Source organism: Galeopterus variegatus, unplaced genomic scaffold, assembly GCF_000696425.1.
Source record: "Galeopterus variegatus unplaced genomic scaffold, G_variegatus-3.0.2 Scaffold5640, whole genome shotgun sequence".
Lineage (NCBI taxonomy): Eukaryota > Metazoa > Chordata > Mammalia > Dermoptera > Cynocephalidae > Galeopterus > Galeopterus variegatus.
This window is the reverse complement of record NW_007731751.1, coordinates 100,637-116,219: the sequence shown is the minus strand read 5'-3', so window position 1 is coordinate 116,219 and position 15,583 is coordinate 100,637. Positions and strand designations below refer to the sequence as shown.

The 15,583-nt window shown below is 40.5% G+C and overlaps 1 pseudogene; it reads left to right on the top strand.

Moving 5' to 3' along the window:
- Nucleotides 1-3,841: 3,841 nt before the first annotated feature.
- On the top strand, nt 3,842-4,045 carry LOC103605176 (annotated as a pseudogene).
- Nucleotides 4,046-15,583: the final 11,538 nt, after the last annotated feature.

Genomic DNA, 15,583 nt, shown 5'->3' with positions numbered 1-15,583 from the left:
AAAGAAAAATAGGATGAGACGTCCCTGCATTTGTCCAGCAGAGCCCCTTTTTATCTGTGAAAGTAAAGAGCTTCTATTTTGAGACCAAATTTATTTCAGAACTTAATTAATACTAGGACCTCTGAAAAAGTCAATTTATAGATTTCTGGTTTTATTAGTACCCAAAGGGAAATAAAAGGAAAGAAACATCTTTATCTTAGGATATTTTATAAGAATGGGACATCAATAGAAATCTGCTGTAGGCCAGAGTTTGGCCCATACAGTGTTTAAAAATTAGTTGCTTACATTTAAACATTAGAGATTTTACATCTGTCTGACCCGTGTAAGCATTGTATGAGTAACCTCTGCTATAAGTACAGGTTCTGTGACAGAACAAACAATAGAGGATGCTTTATGAGGGAAGGGGCCCAAGAAGGATGAGAGAGATTAGAAACAAAGGATTGTAAATATAAATAATAGCTTTTGAGTCTTCAAATATTGGTTACTTGAATAGTGTTTTGGGGGGTTTGTTTTGAAATGAAATGTAAAAACAAAAGTGAGCAATATGGGATTCTATTTCTGACTTTGAGAAAATATTGCAGAAGGTAATTTAATCTGCTAGTTTCATCACTGTTTCTCAGCTTTCTAGGAATGTGGTCTAATTGCTGGGTCTTCTTTTTTTTTTTTTTTTGGCACCTTGCCAGTACAGGCATCAGTACTGCGCTCAAATCAACTGAGCTAGTCAGCCATCCTGGGTCTTCTTGATTCCTTTAGATCCTTGTCCCCATGAGCTCCAGAAGGTGGTGTCAGGGGCTTTTTAGCAGCAGTGAACTTGCCATCTTTCTTCCATCTGGTACTTCTCTGTTCCTAGTCACAGTGGATGACACCACAAAGTTGCCAAAGGCAGAAACCCAGGTCCATGTTTTTCCCTTTCTTTCAACAATTCCCCTCTCCCCCTCTGCACTCCCCCACCAGAGATAGCACACATTTAATGAGGCTACAATTTGTTTGATCTCATTTCCCCTTTCTCCTCCTTTGGTTAAAGATACTAAAATTTCTTGTCCTGGATTACTGAAACAACCTTCTAGCTAGCTGGTCAAAGGCTTTCAGCTTTGTTTCTTTCCAATCTACTTGGTACACTGTTGCCAGTGATCTTTATAAAAACAAACCTGAACATGTCAGTCCCTTGCTTAAAACATCTGGACGGCTTGCCTCCTCCTCAGGGTAGTGCAGTTCCTTTGCTTGGCAAGTGCTACTCTCCAGCTCTAGCCAGGGCTGTCTCTCAAACCTCATCTCTTGGCACCTTCTACACTCCCCTCTCACCTTTCTTGAGCACCAGTCGAACATACTCTGGGCCACATCTGGGGCTTCAAGGCTTCTCCTTCTCCCTGGATTTCCCTGGCTGTGTTATCAACCAGACCAGTGGCAAAGCCATTACCTCCACTGACCATTATATTATCGAATGTTGTTTTAGTTTTCTATGTGGTTCCTTTTGTCCTTAGAATATATTACTTGAGATGTATAGTCAAATACTTTCTTAAAGTCACTTGATGTAATTGTTTTCTCTGTGTAGTTATGCCACCATCTTGACAAACTTGATAAAAATTAGGCTCGTTTATTTTAAACTTTAAGGATTGCTATTAAAAATCTAATTTTGTTTTTTAATTATGTAAACCATTTATATGGTTCCAAAATTAAAAAGGCACATTCACAGAAGTTTTTATTTATTTCATAACTGACCCCTCCTCTCTGTTTCTCCTGAGTCTTGCTAACAAAATGTGCTGTCAGAGTTTTCAGATTTTGCCAGTCTGTCAGGTAAGAAATAATATTTCGGTATAGTTTAAATTTGTTTTCTCTTTTTGTGAGATAAAGGATATCTGCCCATATCTGTGGTATAAATTGCAAAAATGTTTTTCCAGTTTGTCCTATGTTTGACTTTGCATATGTTGTTTTATTGCTAGACACAAGTTTTATGTCTTTATGTAGTCATATTTATCAGTCTTAACATGTATTGCTTTGAATTTTGATCCATAGTTAGGAAGTTTGCCCCACTCTCAATTTATGAGGAATCCATTCATGTTTTCTTCTAGTGCATGTATGGCTTTTCACTGTTTGTTTGTTTTTTTAAACATTTAAGATTCTGATCCATTTGGAATTTATCTTGGTGTTTGGTTTGAGGAAGGATCTGATTTTATCTTTTTTCTAATGGCCATTTGTCTCAACACTACTTATTCAAAACTCTTCTCCACTGATTTGAGGTGCTGTCTTTATTGAATAATAAACTTTTGTATTCACTTGGGTTTCTTACTGGATTTTCTATTTTGTTCCATTGGTTTGATTGTCAATTCATACACCACTACAAAATCATCTTAATTTTATAATTTAATATCTGGAAGGGCCAGTTTTTTCATATTGCTCTTTTTCAGGGTTTTCCTGGCTACTTTTGTGTGTTTATTCTGCTATACGAATTTTATAATCAATTTGTCTAGTTTCAGGAAGAGACAATTTGGTAGTATTTTAATTGGGATTGTGTTAAACTTATAAATTAGTTTAGGGGGAGAACTGACATCTTTATGATGTTGAGACTTCCTATCCAAGATTATGGTCTGTCTTTTCATTTGCCCAAGACTACTTTGGTGATTTTTCAGGAGTGTTTTATATTTTTCCTTATAAAAAATTATGCTTTTTGTTCAGTTTATTAGACCTTCATTCTCAACTTTTTAAATAAGTAACTCATTTTAGAATCCCTCCATAATGTCTCAGAGAAATTCTACGCACCCACTTTTTTCAAAACTTTTTGCATATGACTTCAGAAGTTTCCTAGACACCCTCCAAAGCCCATCCTGTTCTGTTGTCCCCTAAAACCCCTTTTATTTTCTGTCTGTTTTCCTTCTCTTCCCATTCCCAGGACTTAGCACTATGTCCTGCATATAGTCGGCAGTTAGTACATATTTGTTTTTGGTTTTTTTTTTTTTTGTCTTTTCCGTGACCGGTAAGGGCCATTCCTATATAGGATCTGAACCCACGGCGGGAGCATCGCTGCGCCCCGCACTCTCCCAAGTGTGCCACGGGGCCGGCCCTTTTTGTTTTTTTTGTCTTTTCCGTGACCGGTAAGGGCCATTCCTATATAGGATCCGAACCCACGGCGGGAGCATCGCTGCGCCCCGCACTCTCCCAAGTGTGCCACGGGGCCGGCCCCATATTTGTTAAATGGACGAATAAAGTAGTAAGGGGAAAATGAAAGTTGGTTAAAGAGTGAGAGGCCTAAAAGACCTGCATTTGGAAAGGTTGTCCTTGTTGTATTCCTAAGTCCGCAGTCATTAGTTCACTGGTTCATAGTATTTTGTTCTCCTTTTTAGTCCATCCCAGACTTAAAAAAAAGTTCTGTTGAACTTTAAGATTTTCATATTATTGTAATATTTTAAATTACTATACTTTTGGGCCAGCCCGGTGGCACACTCTGTAGAGTGCGGCGCTTGGGAGCTTGGCGGCGCTCCCGCCGAGGGTTCGGATCCCATATAGAGACCAGTCCGCTCACTGGTTGAGCGCGGTGTGGGCACGACACCGAGGGTTGCGATCCCGTTGCCGGTCGTGGTATGGGCGCGACACTGAGGGTTGCGATCCCGTTACCGGTCACAAAAAAAGACAAAAAGGAAAAAAAAATAAATTACTATACTTTTTTATAGTGTAATATTTCAGAACATGTTGATAATAATAGTTACCGTTTACTGAACACAAACAAAGTGCTAGGCACTGTACTAGGTGTTTCACAAAATTATTTTATGTAGCTTTCTTTTCTGGCCTTCTGGCTCTCACTGTTTGCTGTGCTGGTTTGCAACCTGTCCCTGTGCACCTTGTCACCATGCCTCAAAAAATTGAGGAAATCAAGGACTTTCTGTTTACAGCAAGTTGAAAAGATGCCAAATTTGTCAAGATCAAGAAAAATAAGGATAATATGAAGTTTGATGTAGCAGATACCTTTATAACTTGGTCATCACAGACAGAGAAGGCAGAGACACTGAAGCAGTTCCTGCCCCCAGATTTGGCAGTGAACGAGCTGAAATGAACCTGACACACTGTATTGGAACCTGATTTGAACCGTATTAAAATTCTAAAAAATTTTTTCAAAATTATTTTAGGTAATCCTCACTAGGCAATAGGTACCATTACCCTATTAAAAAAAAATATTCAGAAAAATTTCAAACATATAAAAGAATAGCATTATGAGCTCCCATATACATGTTAACTCCATTTTACACTTGAGAAAACAGGTTTTGAAAGGTTAAATAACTCAAGGCTACAAAGCTAAAGTCGGGTTTAGAATCAAATGTTTATATTTCCTTATTAAGATTGTTTTTCAAACTTTAAGCTCCAACTGCCCAGGGAAAAGCACTAGCAAGGGAGACAGTCAAGAGCTACTCATCTAACTCCAAACAGTAGTTAGACTTGGCTTCTAATTCACATCCCAAAGCCTTCCCTCACTTCTGTTTGCAAACAGTAAGCCCTCCTGTCTCTCCCTCTTTACCGCTTGTCTTATGTGCTCTGCTCAGTCTGTCTTCTCTTTCTCTAGTTTTATTAGTACAATCCAATATTAGTTGATTTTCAAAAGCTTGCCACTGTTTTGAGTACCCAGCTCCTAGCATGATGTCGTGAGCATAGTGGGAACTAATATATTTAAGTTATTTTTATTTATTTATTTTTTGTCCTTTTTGAGACCAGCCACACTGTGCTCAGCCAGTGAGCACACCGGCCATCCCTATATAGGATCCGAACCCGCGGCGGGAGCGCTGCTGCGCTCCCAGCGCCGCACTCTCCCGAGTGCGCCATGGCCTCGGCCCAATATATTTAAGTTAAATAACAGTGAAACTTGCTGCTCTTGTTCATTTAGCCTATAGGTTTGGTACGGTACTACAATTTTTGAATGTTGCTTTGAAGGCCTGGTAGTCATTAAATTTGACCACCGTAGACACTAGTTGCTCATTCAGCTGGCCCTCTGCTATCAACTGTCCTCAGTTCCAGTCAGGTCTAAACCAGAGGGAGACTTTCTAAGGTCAAAGTCCAAGACAGCAGAATAATTGGCCCCGAGAGTTCTGGGGATTTTTTCCTGGGCAGCAAAGTGTTGAGGATGAAATTTTCCATGTCTTTCTTTGAACATTTTTGAGCAAATACTTCGGAATCCCACAGGCTCTTTCCCAGAGTTAAAGGCAATAGAGAAGTTATCCTCTTTTGCATTTTTTTTTTTTTTGTTAGCTCCTTAGGTTAACCCTCTTGTCATACTCCCTAGTGATAGGTGAGGGAAAGATAGAGATGAAAATAATTCCCACTTCTTCAAAGACAAAAGAAAAAGCTTACAGCGCTCGGAGGAGAGGAGAACGGAGTTCATCTGTGAAATGTACACAGAGGAGTACTGAAGGCTGTGTGATCTGAGTAGTGTAATAGGACAGTATTGCAGCAAGTTGGGGGTCCATAGTCTCTTCAGTGCTGCTTCTGGTACTTAACTACAAAGGTGTAAGAAAAGAAGGATTTAAAGTGAAAGTGGTCTCTTCCCAGCTGTGCCATAAACTCCTTGAGAGCAGGGATTATGCTGAATTTATTCTCTATGCAGTGCCACGCCTCTGTTAGGGCATTTGGCTGAGGTCAGTGAAGATCTGCTGGATGGACAAGCACACCCTGCTCACTGACAAGGCTGGGACACTGGATTTTGGAGCCATGCTGGGGCCACATGGACTTCGACATCCCTCAGCTGTACTATTACCCCTGCAAGGCCTTGGCCAAGTTGCGGGGCTTGAGGAATGTATATATAGTCCCTCACATAGCACAGAATAAGTAGGCTCCACATCAGTGTTATCTGCTGTTGTTTAGAAAACATTTTGTTTACTTTGTATCTTTGCAATGCCTCTGAACAGAAAAGTTATCAAAAAAGTAGGAGAAAGACACTAGGATTACAAGCTTCACTGCTTTTTAAATTCTCAAGCTGGGCCAATATAACTTAATGGTAAAAGTTCCAGCTCTGGAGTTAGACAGCATGGGTTCATTTACCAACTCTACCACTCATGGGCTTTGTGATTTGGGGCAAGTCATTTAATCTCACTAGGCTTCCACTTCCTCAGTTGAAAGTGGGGTTAATAATAGTAACTATCTCACCAGTTTTCAAAAATTATATAAGGCCATCTGCGTGAACTCCTTGGCACAGTGCCTGGGATGTAATGCATATTTGATAAATGTTAGCTATGTTTGTTAGGTTGCTACCTTAACTTCCCAAGCTGCATCTTTTTCCCCCATTTCCAAAATGTCTTCCTTCTGGGCCGGCCCGTGGCTCACTCGGGAGAGTGCGGTGTTGAGAACACCAAGGCCCCGGGTTCGGATCCCATATGGGGATGGCCAGTTGGTTCACTGGGTGAGCGTGGTGCTGACAACACCAAGTCAAGGGTTAAGATCCCCTTACTGGTCATCTTTAAAAAAAAAGAAAAAAAAAAAAAGCTGACAAAATGTCTTCCTTCTTGCTTACACTTAGAATGAATATCTAATACGTAGGTAGGTAACAGGAAGAGTCTCATTTCTGTCTTTAGTGAACTGGAAGATCTTAAAACATTTTACTTCTCAAGGCCTCAGTTTCCTTATCTATGAAATGTGGGAATTGGGCCAGGTGTTTTCAGAAGTTCTTTGTATCTCCTTATTTTCAATGTGTTTAAGGTTTTATATGAAATCTCTCAGATTATAGCCCTCTGTTGTAGAATGCTCTGTTATGAGAGGTATAACTCTCCCCACTTTCTCTCCTCTTCCTAGCTGACCCCTAGACCAGCTGTATGAAGCTAGCAATGTAGTTGTCTATGAATTCTTTTTTTTAAAAGTAATATTTGACATATATAGAAGATACATATGTAACTCAAATTAAGAAGCAGTGATAAAAACAAATATTTTGCCAGATGTTTATGCTTCCTTTTCCAAAGGTAGTATGTTATAACAGATAATAGCTAACATTTAATGAATGTTTATAATGTTACAGGAACTGTTTTTTATGCGTATTGACTCATTTACATCTAGCTTATTAATTCTTACAACTGCCTCATGAAGTCAGCACCGGTATTATCCCCATTTTACATATGAGGAAACTGAGACCCAGAGAGTTAAGCAACTTGTCTAAAGTTGTACAGCTAGTAAGAGAGGCAGAACTGGGATTCACACTCTGGACTGTCTGTCTCTACAGCCTGTACCTTTACTGTTGGGCACACAGCCTCTGTTGTCTCAGTGCCTTTTGTGGTATTGTTTGGTCGCTAGGGCCCTTTAATTTTTACATTAGACAAATATCTTTGAATTTTGAATTTGGTATTGTGCTAATGTGTGGTCCAGATTTATTCCTTGCTGAAGAAAAGTGCATTCTGATAAGCTGATGAAAACTCAGAAATCATTCACATTTTCAGGTCAGAGCAAAATGCCTGTCAGTACTAGTGACAAAGCCAAGTGTCTTTTTTAACAACTAAGAGGCTGTATTTGAAAGAAAGCATTGAAGCGATGATTGCTTGTTGCGACTCTTGACTGCAGGATGGAAAGGTCGGTATTATAGATAATGCAGCCACAATCACTAGTCACTCATTAGATGAATGTGTTGCTCAGGGTATTTTGCAGTTTGGTCTGTGAAGGGTAATCTTGGATGAACAACTGGATCAGAGCAGTATGGCCTGGAAAGGCACCTAAGTCTCTCAAAGCCTCCTTCCGTTATTATAGCCTTGAAAAACCACTTGTTTCTATGAATAAATCAGAAGATAAGAGGACATAAGCAGTGTGTTAGGCGAAAATTTTGATGTTTTGCCTCATTCTACTTTATAGGACATCTCAAAAGAAGAGTTGTATTAGAAGTTGAGAATCTGGAAAAAGAAACTAGTTGCATAGAGTGCTTATTATAGACTCATCAAGAATCAGATGCTAGTTATCAGTTTTGAGATTTGCAAAACCACCTCTCTAGTGACCCTTAATCTTCTCCATATCTCTACCTTCTTGAGAATCTGGTTATGATGAGGTGGTGGTGGAAATTATGATGGCTAGCAGCTAATTAATTTATTGAGCACTTACTATATCTCTGGATATAGTGCCAGTGCTTTAGGTGTGTTAACTCACTTAATCTTCCAACAACCCAGTGAGAGAGTTATTACTCTACCTGTTTGGTAGATGGGGAAACTGAGCCCCATATAGGTTAGGTAATTTGCCCAAGATCACAGTTGGTAATTGGGCATTCAAGATTCACACCCAGGTAGTCTGGATCCAACTCCAACTTTTAACCACTGAAGTGCACTGCTGCTCATGAAAACTGTGCCCCCCCACCAAACTGTGCAGTTGAACAACATTGCATGTAGTTTAAAGAGCATGTGGACTCCTCTTGCCCCATCTAGTCCATGGACTTGGGTTCAAACCTACCCAAGACTTATACAAATTCCTTTCAGGCAGAGATTGTCTTATTTAACTGTGCTCAGTACATAGGAGGAGCTAAATAAATGTTTAGTCAGTGAACAGTATGTTGGAAATGACCCTAGCTTTGAAGCCAGGCAGATCAATCTAGGTTTCTATTCTTAACTTCCTGGTTATAAAAGTAATGCACGTTTACTACAGAAAATTTTGAAACATATGGAGAAGAAAATAATTCCCCCATAATGACACTACCTTGGGATAACCACTATTAGCATTTTGGTATATTTTCTGTATTTTTTATGCAAATGTGTATATGCACACATTCAGGAGTACCTTGGAGATATTGCAGGTTCTGTTCCAGACCACTGCAATAAAGTGAATGTCTCAATAAATAAGTGACACAAAATTTTTGGTTTCCCAGTACATATAAAAGTTATGCTTAAACCAGCCCAATGGTGACCACTGAGCTGCTACAGGAGGTGCCCAGGCTTTCCTGAGCCAGGGAGGTGGGGGCCGGGGGCCTCTCCATGCCCCCCCTGCACGAGCAACAGCCCAGTAACAACCACCGAGTTGCCACAGGAGGCATCCTGGGGTCTCCTGAGCTGGGCAGTGGGGGTCTGAGGGTCTCGACCACGCCACACAACCCATGCTTAACAAGCCCAGTGATGACCAGCAAGCCTCAGCAAGAAGGGCCCTGGGTGGGGGGGGTGAGGGCTATTGCCACACCCCCTTGACATCTGCACCTAGCCCAGCAATAACCAAGCCACCGCTGAGGAAGCCCACCGTTCTCCCCTTTGGGAATGTGGGGGGTACCACAGGCCTCAATCCCACCCCTCCTCCTTCCTCCTCCTTCCATCCCATTCCTTTCCCTTTCCCCTCTCCCTCCCAACTGCTCTACAACTTTGTAGAATGCAAAAAAATAATATTAATAAAATTTTTCTTAAGTTATGCTTACACTATAATGTAGTTTATTAAGTGTGCAATAGCATTATGTCTAAAAAAACAATGTACATACCTTAATTAAAAAATACTTTATTGCTAAAAAGTGTTAAGATCACCTGAGCCTTCACTGAGTTATAGTCTTTTTGCTGGTAGAGGGTCTTGCCTCGAGATTGATGGCTGCTGACTGATCAGGGTGGTGGTGGTTGAAGGTTGGGTGGCTGTGGCAGTTTCTTAAAATAAGACAACAATGAAGTTTGCCTCATCGATTGACTCTTCCTTTTATGAAATGTTTCTCTGTGGCATGCAATGCTGTTTGATAGCATTTTACCCACAGCAGAACTGCTTTCAGAATTGGAGTCTTTCCTTCCAACCTCGCCTCTGCTTCATCAGCTAAGTTTATGTAATATTCTAAATCTTTTGTTGCCATTTCAGCAGTGTTCACAGCATCTTCATCAGGAGTAGATTCCATCTCAAGAAAACACTCTGCTTATCCATAACAAGCGACTCTTCATCTGTTAGAGTTTTATCATTGAGATTGCAGCAGTTCAGTTACCTCTTAAGGCTCTACTAATTCTAGTTTTCTTGCTTTTTCCACCACATCTGCAATTACTTCTTCCACAGAAATCTTGAATGCTTCAATCCATGGGGTTGGAATCAACTTCTTCCAAACTCCTGTTAATGTTGATATTTTGACCTACTCCCATGAATCATGAATGTTGTTAGTGGCATCTAGAATGGTGAATCCTTTCCAGAAGGTTTTCAATTTAATTTATCCAGATCCATCACAGGAATCACTCTCTATGGCAGCAATAACCTTCTGAAATGTATTTATTAAATAATAAAACTTGAAAATTGAAATTACTCCTTGATCAGATGGGCTGCAGTATAGATATTGTGTTCACAGGCATGAAAACAACATTCATCTCGTACATCTCAGTCAGAGCTCTTGGGTGACCAGGTGCATTGTCAATGAGCAGTATTATTTTGAAAGAAATCTTTTTTCCTGACAGTAGGTTTCAACAGCAGTCTTAAAATATTCAGTAAACCATGCTATAAACAGATGTGCTGTCCTTCAGGCTTAGTTGTTCCGTTTATACAGCACAGTAGAGTGGTTTAGCATAATTCTTGAGGGCCCTAGGATTTTCAGAACGATAAATGAGCATTGGCTTCAACTTAAAGTCACCAGCTATGCTAGCCCCTAACAAGAGAGTCAGCCTGTCCTTTGAAACTTTGAAGCCAGGCACTGACTTCTCCTCTCTAGCTATGAAAGCCCTAGATGGCGTCTTCTTCCAATATAAGACTGTTTAGTCTACATTAAACATCTGTTGTTAGTGTCACCACCCTCATCAGTGATCTCAGCTAATCTTCTGGATCACTTGCTGCAGCTTCTACGTCAGCATCTGCTGCTTCTACTTGAACTTTGACGTTGTAGAGATGGCTTCTTTCCTTAACCTTCATGAACCAACCTCTGCCAGCTTCAAACTTTTCTTCTGCAGCTTCCTCACCTCTCTCAGCCTTCACAGAATTGAAGACAGTTAGGGCCGCTCGGGATTAGGCTTTGGCTTAAGGGAATATTGTGGCTGGTTTGATCTTCTGTCCAGACCACTGAAACTTTCTCCATGTCAGCAGTAAAGCTGTTTCCCTTTCTTCTCATTCATGTGTACACTGGAGTCGCACTTTTAATTTCCTGCAAGGACTTTTCCTTTCCATTCACAACGTGGCAACTGGCACAAGAGGCCTAGCTTTCGGCGTGTCTCAGCTTTCAACACGACTTCCTCACTACGCTTCATCATTTCTAGCTTTTAATTTAAAGTGAGGGATGTGCAATTCTTCCGTTCACTTGAATACTTAGAGGCCATTATAGGGTTATTAATTGGTGTAATTTCAATATTGTTGTGTGTCAAGGAATAGGGAGGCCCAAGGAGGGGGAGAAAAATGCAGGAATGGCTGGTCGGTGGAGCAGTCAGAACACACACAACATTTATGGAATAAGTTTGCTGTCTTATATGGGCACAGTTCATGGCACGCCAAAACAATTACAATAGTAACATCAAAGATTGCTGAACACAGAGCACCATAACAGATATAATAATAATGAAAAAGTTTGAAATATTGCAAGGATTAACAAAATGTGACACAAGGACACAAAGAGAGCACATGCTGTTGGAAAAATGGAGCTGATACACTTGCTCAATGCTAGGTTGCCATAGACCTTCAATATGTAAAAAGTCGCAATATCTGTGAAGCACAATAAAGTGAAGCACAGTAAAACCAGGTATGCCTGTTTTTTTTGTTTTTTTTTCCTTTGTCTTTTTTCGTGACTGGTAACGGGATCGCAACCCTCAGTGTCGCACCCGTACCGGGACCGGCAACAGGATCGCAACCCTCGGTGTCGTGCCCGCACCGCGCTCAACCAGTGAGCAGACCGGTCTCTACATGGGATCCGAACCCTCGGTGGGAGCACCGCCGTGCTCCCAAGCGCCACACTACCGAGTGCGCCACTGGGCCGGCTCTTGCCTATATTTTTTAAATGAGTTGGAATTATATATATATTCAGTTGCATGCTGATTGTTTTGGGAGCACCGCCGCGCTCCCAAGCGCCGCACTACCGAGTGCGCCACTGGGCCGGCCCTTGCCTATATTTTTTAAATGAGTTGGAATTATATATATATTCAGTTGCATGCTGATTGTTTTCCTTTTAGTATATTGAGAGCATTTCCTCATGTTATTAAAAATCTTTATGCACCTAATTTTGTTCAGAAAAATTATTTAGGTAACAACCCTCTGTATTTGTGGATTCTGCATCCATGGATTCAACCAGCTATGAGTTGAAAATTCTCTGAAAAAAAAAAACAATTAAAAATAACTATAAAACAATAAAAAATAACAGAAATAAAAAAAATAACAGAATAACAGCTATTTCCACAACATTTACGTTGTATCAGGTATTATAAGTAACCTAGAGATGATTTAAATTATAGGGAGGATGTACATAGGTTATGTGCAAATACTACACCATTTTATATCAGGGACTTGAGCATCCACAGATTTTGGTGTCCACGGGGGTCCTGGAATCAATCCCCTGTGGATATTGAGGAATGACTGTAAATCACATATCATCATACAATTTGACATTTTAAAGTGTACAGTTCAGGGCAGGCCTGTGGCTCACTCAGGAGAGTGTGGTGCAGATAACACCAAGGCCACGGGTTCTGATACCTATATAGGGATGGTCTGTTAGCTCACTTGGGAGAGTGTGGTGCTGACGACACCAAGTCAAGGGTTAAGACCCCCTTACCGGTCATCTTTATTAAAAAGAAAAAAGTGTACAGTTCAAAAAGTTATACACATCACCACTTTCTAATTCCAGAATATTTTTTTATTACTCAAAAAGTAAACCTCGTACTTGTTAGCCGTCACTCCCCATTTTCCCCTTCCTACAGCCCCTGTCAAACAATAATCTACTTTTTGTCTCTATGGATTGGCCTATTCTGGAAATTTCGTATAAATGGAATCATATAATATGTGGCTTTTGTGTCTGATTTCTTTCACTTAGCATAATGTTTTTAAAATTCCTTTATGTTGTAGCATGTATTAGTACTTATTCCTTCTTATGCTGAATAATATCACATTGTATGGATACACATTTTGTCTGTTCATCAGTTGATGGACATTTAGGTTGTTTCCACTTTTGAGTTATTCTTAATGATCCCAGTGAATATTAATGTACAAGTTTTTGTGTGGCTATGTATTTTCATTTCTCTCGGATGTGTAGAGTAGAATTGCTGGGTCATATGGTATTTCTGTGTTTAAGTTTTTAAGGAACTGTCAAACTGTTTTCTGTGGTGGCTGTACATTTTACATTTCCTCTGGCAATTCTGTGAGGTTCCAGTTTCTCTGAAAGAAAGTGAGCTGAGGTGCTGGTTACTGTTCAAGCTTTATTAAAGAAAGAAATCTGCTGGGCTATATTCAAAGTGGAGGACAGCCCAGGGATGCCCTGAAAAGAGGACAGCACCAGGTGTGGGGTTGGTAGAGCTTATATAGGTATGTTGGTGCCAAGAGCTGGGTGATGTAATTCCGGGGTGGGGATTGAGTTAGCTCATGGGAAATGGAGAGTTCTGCGCATGCGGAAACGACGAAAGTTTCATTTTCTTCAAAACCATGAGGTTTCTTGTAAGAGCGAACAGGGCAGGGGAGGGGAGGAGGTGGACAGCGCCGATTTGTACTTGGGCTTGTCTAAAATGGTACTGGTTATATTGCAGATCTGTTATTCTCCACATCCTCAGCAACACTTGTATTTTTTGGTTTTATTTTTTGTTTATTTGATAATAGCCATCCTAATGGATGCAAAGTAATTATCTCATTGTTTCAATCTGCACTCCCCTAATGACTAATGATATTGAATATCTTTTTATGTGTTTATTGGCCATTTTGTTTATCTTCTTTGGAGAGATGTCTATTTAAATCATTTGCCCGTTTTTTAATTGGTTTATTTGTACTTTTACTGTGGCATTGTGAGATTTCTATATACTATATCCTGGTGTACTATATATATTCTGGATACTAGACCCTTATCAAGTGTATGATTTGAAAGTATGTGTTCCCATTCTGTGGGTTGTCTTTTTACTTTCATGATAGTGTTCTTTGATACACAAAAGTTTTTTTTTTTTTCCTTTTTGTCTTTTTTCGTGTCCGGCAACGGATCGCAACCCTCAGTGTTGTGCCCGGACCAGACCGGACCGGCAACGGGATCGCAGCCCTCGGTGTTGCACCCGCACCTCGCTCAGCCAGTGAGCGGGAACCGGTCTGTATGTGGGATCCGAACCCTCGGTGGGAGCGCCTCCGCGCTCTCAAGCGGCGCACTGTAGCAGTGCGCCACCGGGCCGGCCCCCACAAAAGTTTTTAAATTTAATGAAATCCAGTTTATCTATTTTTTCACTGGTTGCTTGTCCTTTTGATGTCATATAGAGCCTAATTTTTAATGGCTGCATAATATTCCATAATATGGCCGTATACCATATTTACTTAAAAAACCTCATATTATACATTTAAGTTTCCAGTTTTTTTTTTTAAACCATCAATGCTGTTGCTCTGAATCCAGTGTACATAAATATTTCATTGCATCTCTATTTCTGTATTGATAGATTCATAGAGGTGGGTCTAAAGGGCATAAACATTAAAAAATGTTTTTTTCTTTACTATCAGGGACTTCCATTCTTTTTTGTTTATCTGTAATTATACAGCTGATATGTAAACTCATTCTGGTAAAACATTCAAACAGTGCAAATGAAGTGTATCCCTCCTCACCCCCCAAAATCTCATGTCTCTCCAAGGACATTTTTATAGCTCTAGATGAACAGATTACTTCCAGATTACTTACCAGATTACTTCCCTGAAAGTGTTTACCAGTTTATACTCCCATCAGCATTGTGTAGGTATCTGTCTCATAGCTTTCTCTTCTGTGTTATTAACACAAGTAGTATTTTAATAATAATATCAGCTAATGCTTATTAAGCATTTACTGTTGACAGGCACTTTGCTAAAGCAGTTCAGATGCATTATCTCATTTCTTCTTCACACCAAAACTATAGGGCTCAATGTGATTAAGGTGACTTGCCCAAAGTCACTGAGTAAGTGTTAAGTTAGTCTGACAAATCAGTCTACGATCTAAAACCACTGTTTCCTAATTAAATATTATCATTGAGAAACTTTTCTGATTTGATTGTCAAAAAATACTATTAATGTTTTAATTTGTATTTCTTTAATTATTTATGAGGGTACACTTTTAAAAATCAGTTTATTTATTTATTTTTTTCCTTTTTGTCTTTTTTTTACTGACCGGCAACGGGATCGCAACCCTCAGTGTCGTGCCCATACCGGGGACTGGCAACGGGATCGCAACCCTCGGTGCTGCGCCCGCACCGCGCTCAGCCAGTGAGCGGGAACCGGTCTCCACGTGGGATCCGAACCCTCAGCGGGAGTGCTGCTGCGCTCCCAAGTGGCGCACTCTCCCGTGCGCCACCGGGCCAGCCCTAAAAATCAGTTTATTGAGTTTTTATTCCTTTTATGAGTTATCTATTTAAAAAAATTTTTAGGGGCCGGCCCGGTGGCGCACTGGATAGTGCGCCGCTTGGGAAGCGCGGGGCGCTCCCGCTGAGGGTTAGGATCCCATGTGGAGACCGGTTCCCGCTCACTGGCTGAGCGCGGTGCGGGCGCAGCACCGAGGGTTGCGATCCCGTTGCCGGTCCCGGTCCGGTAC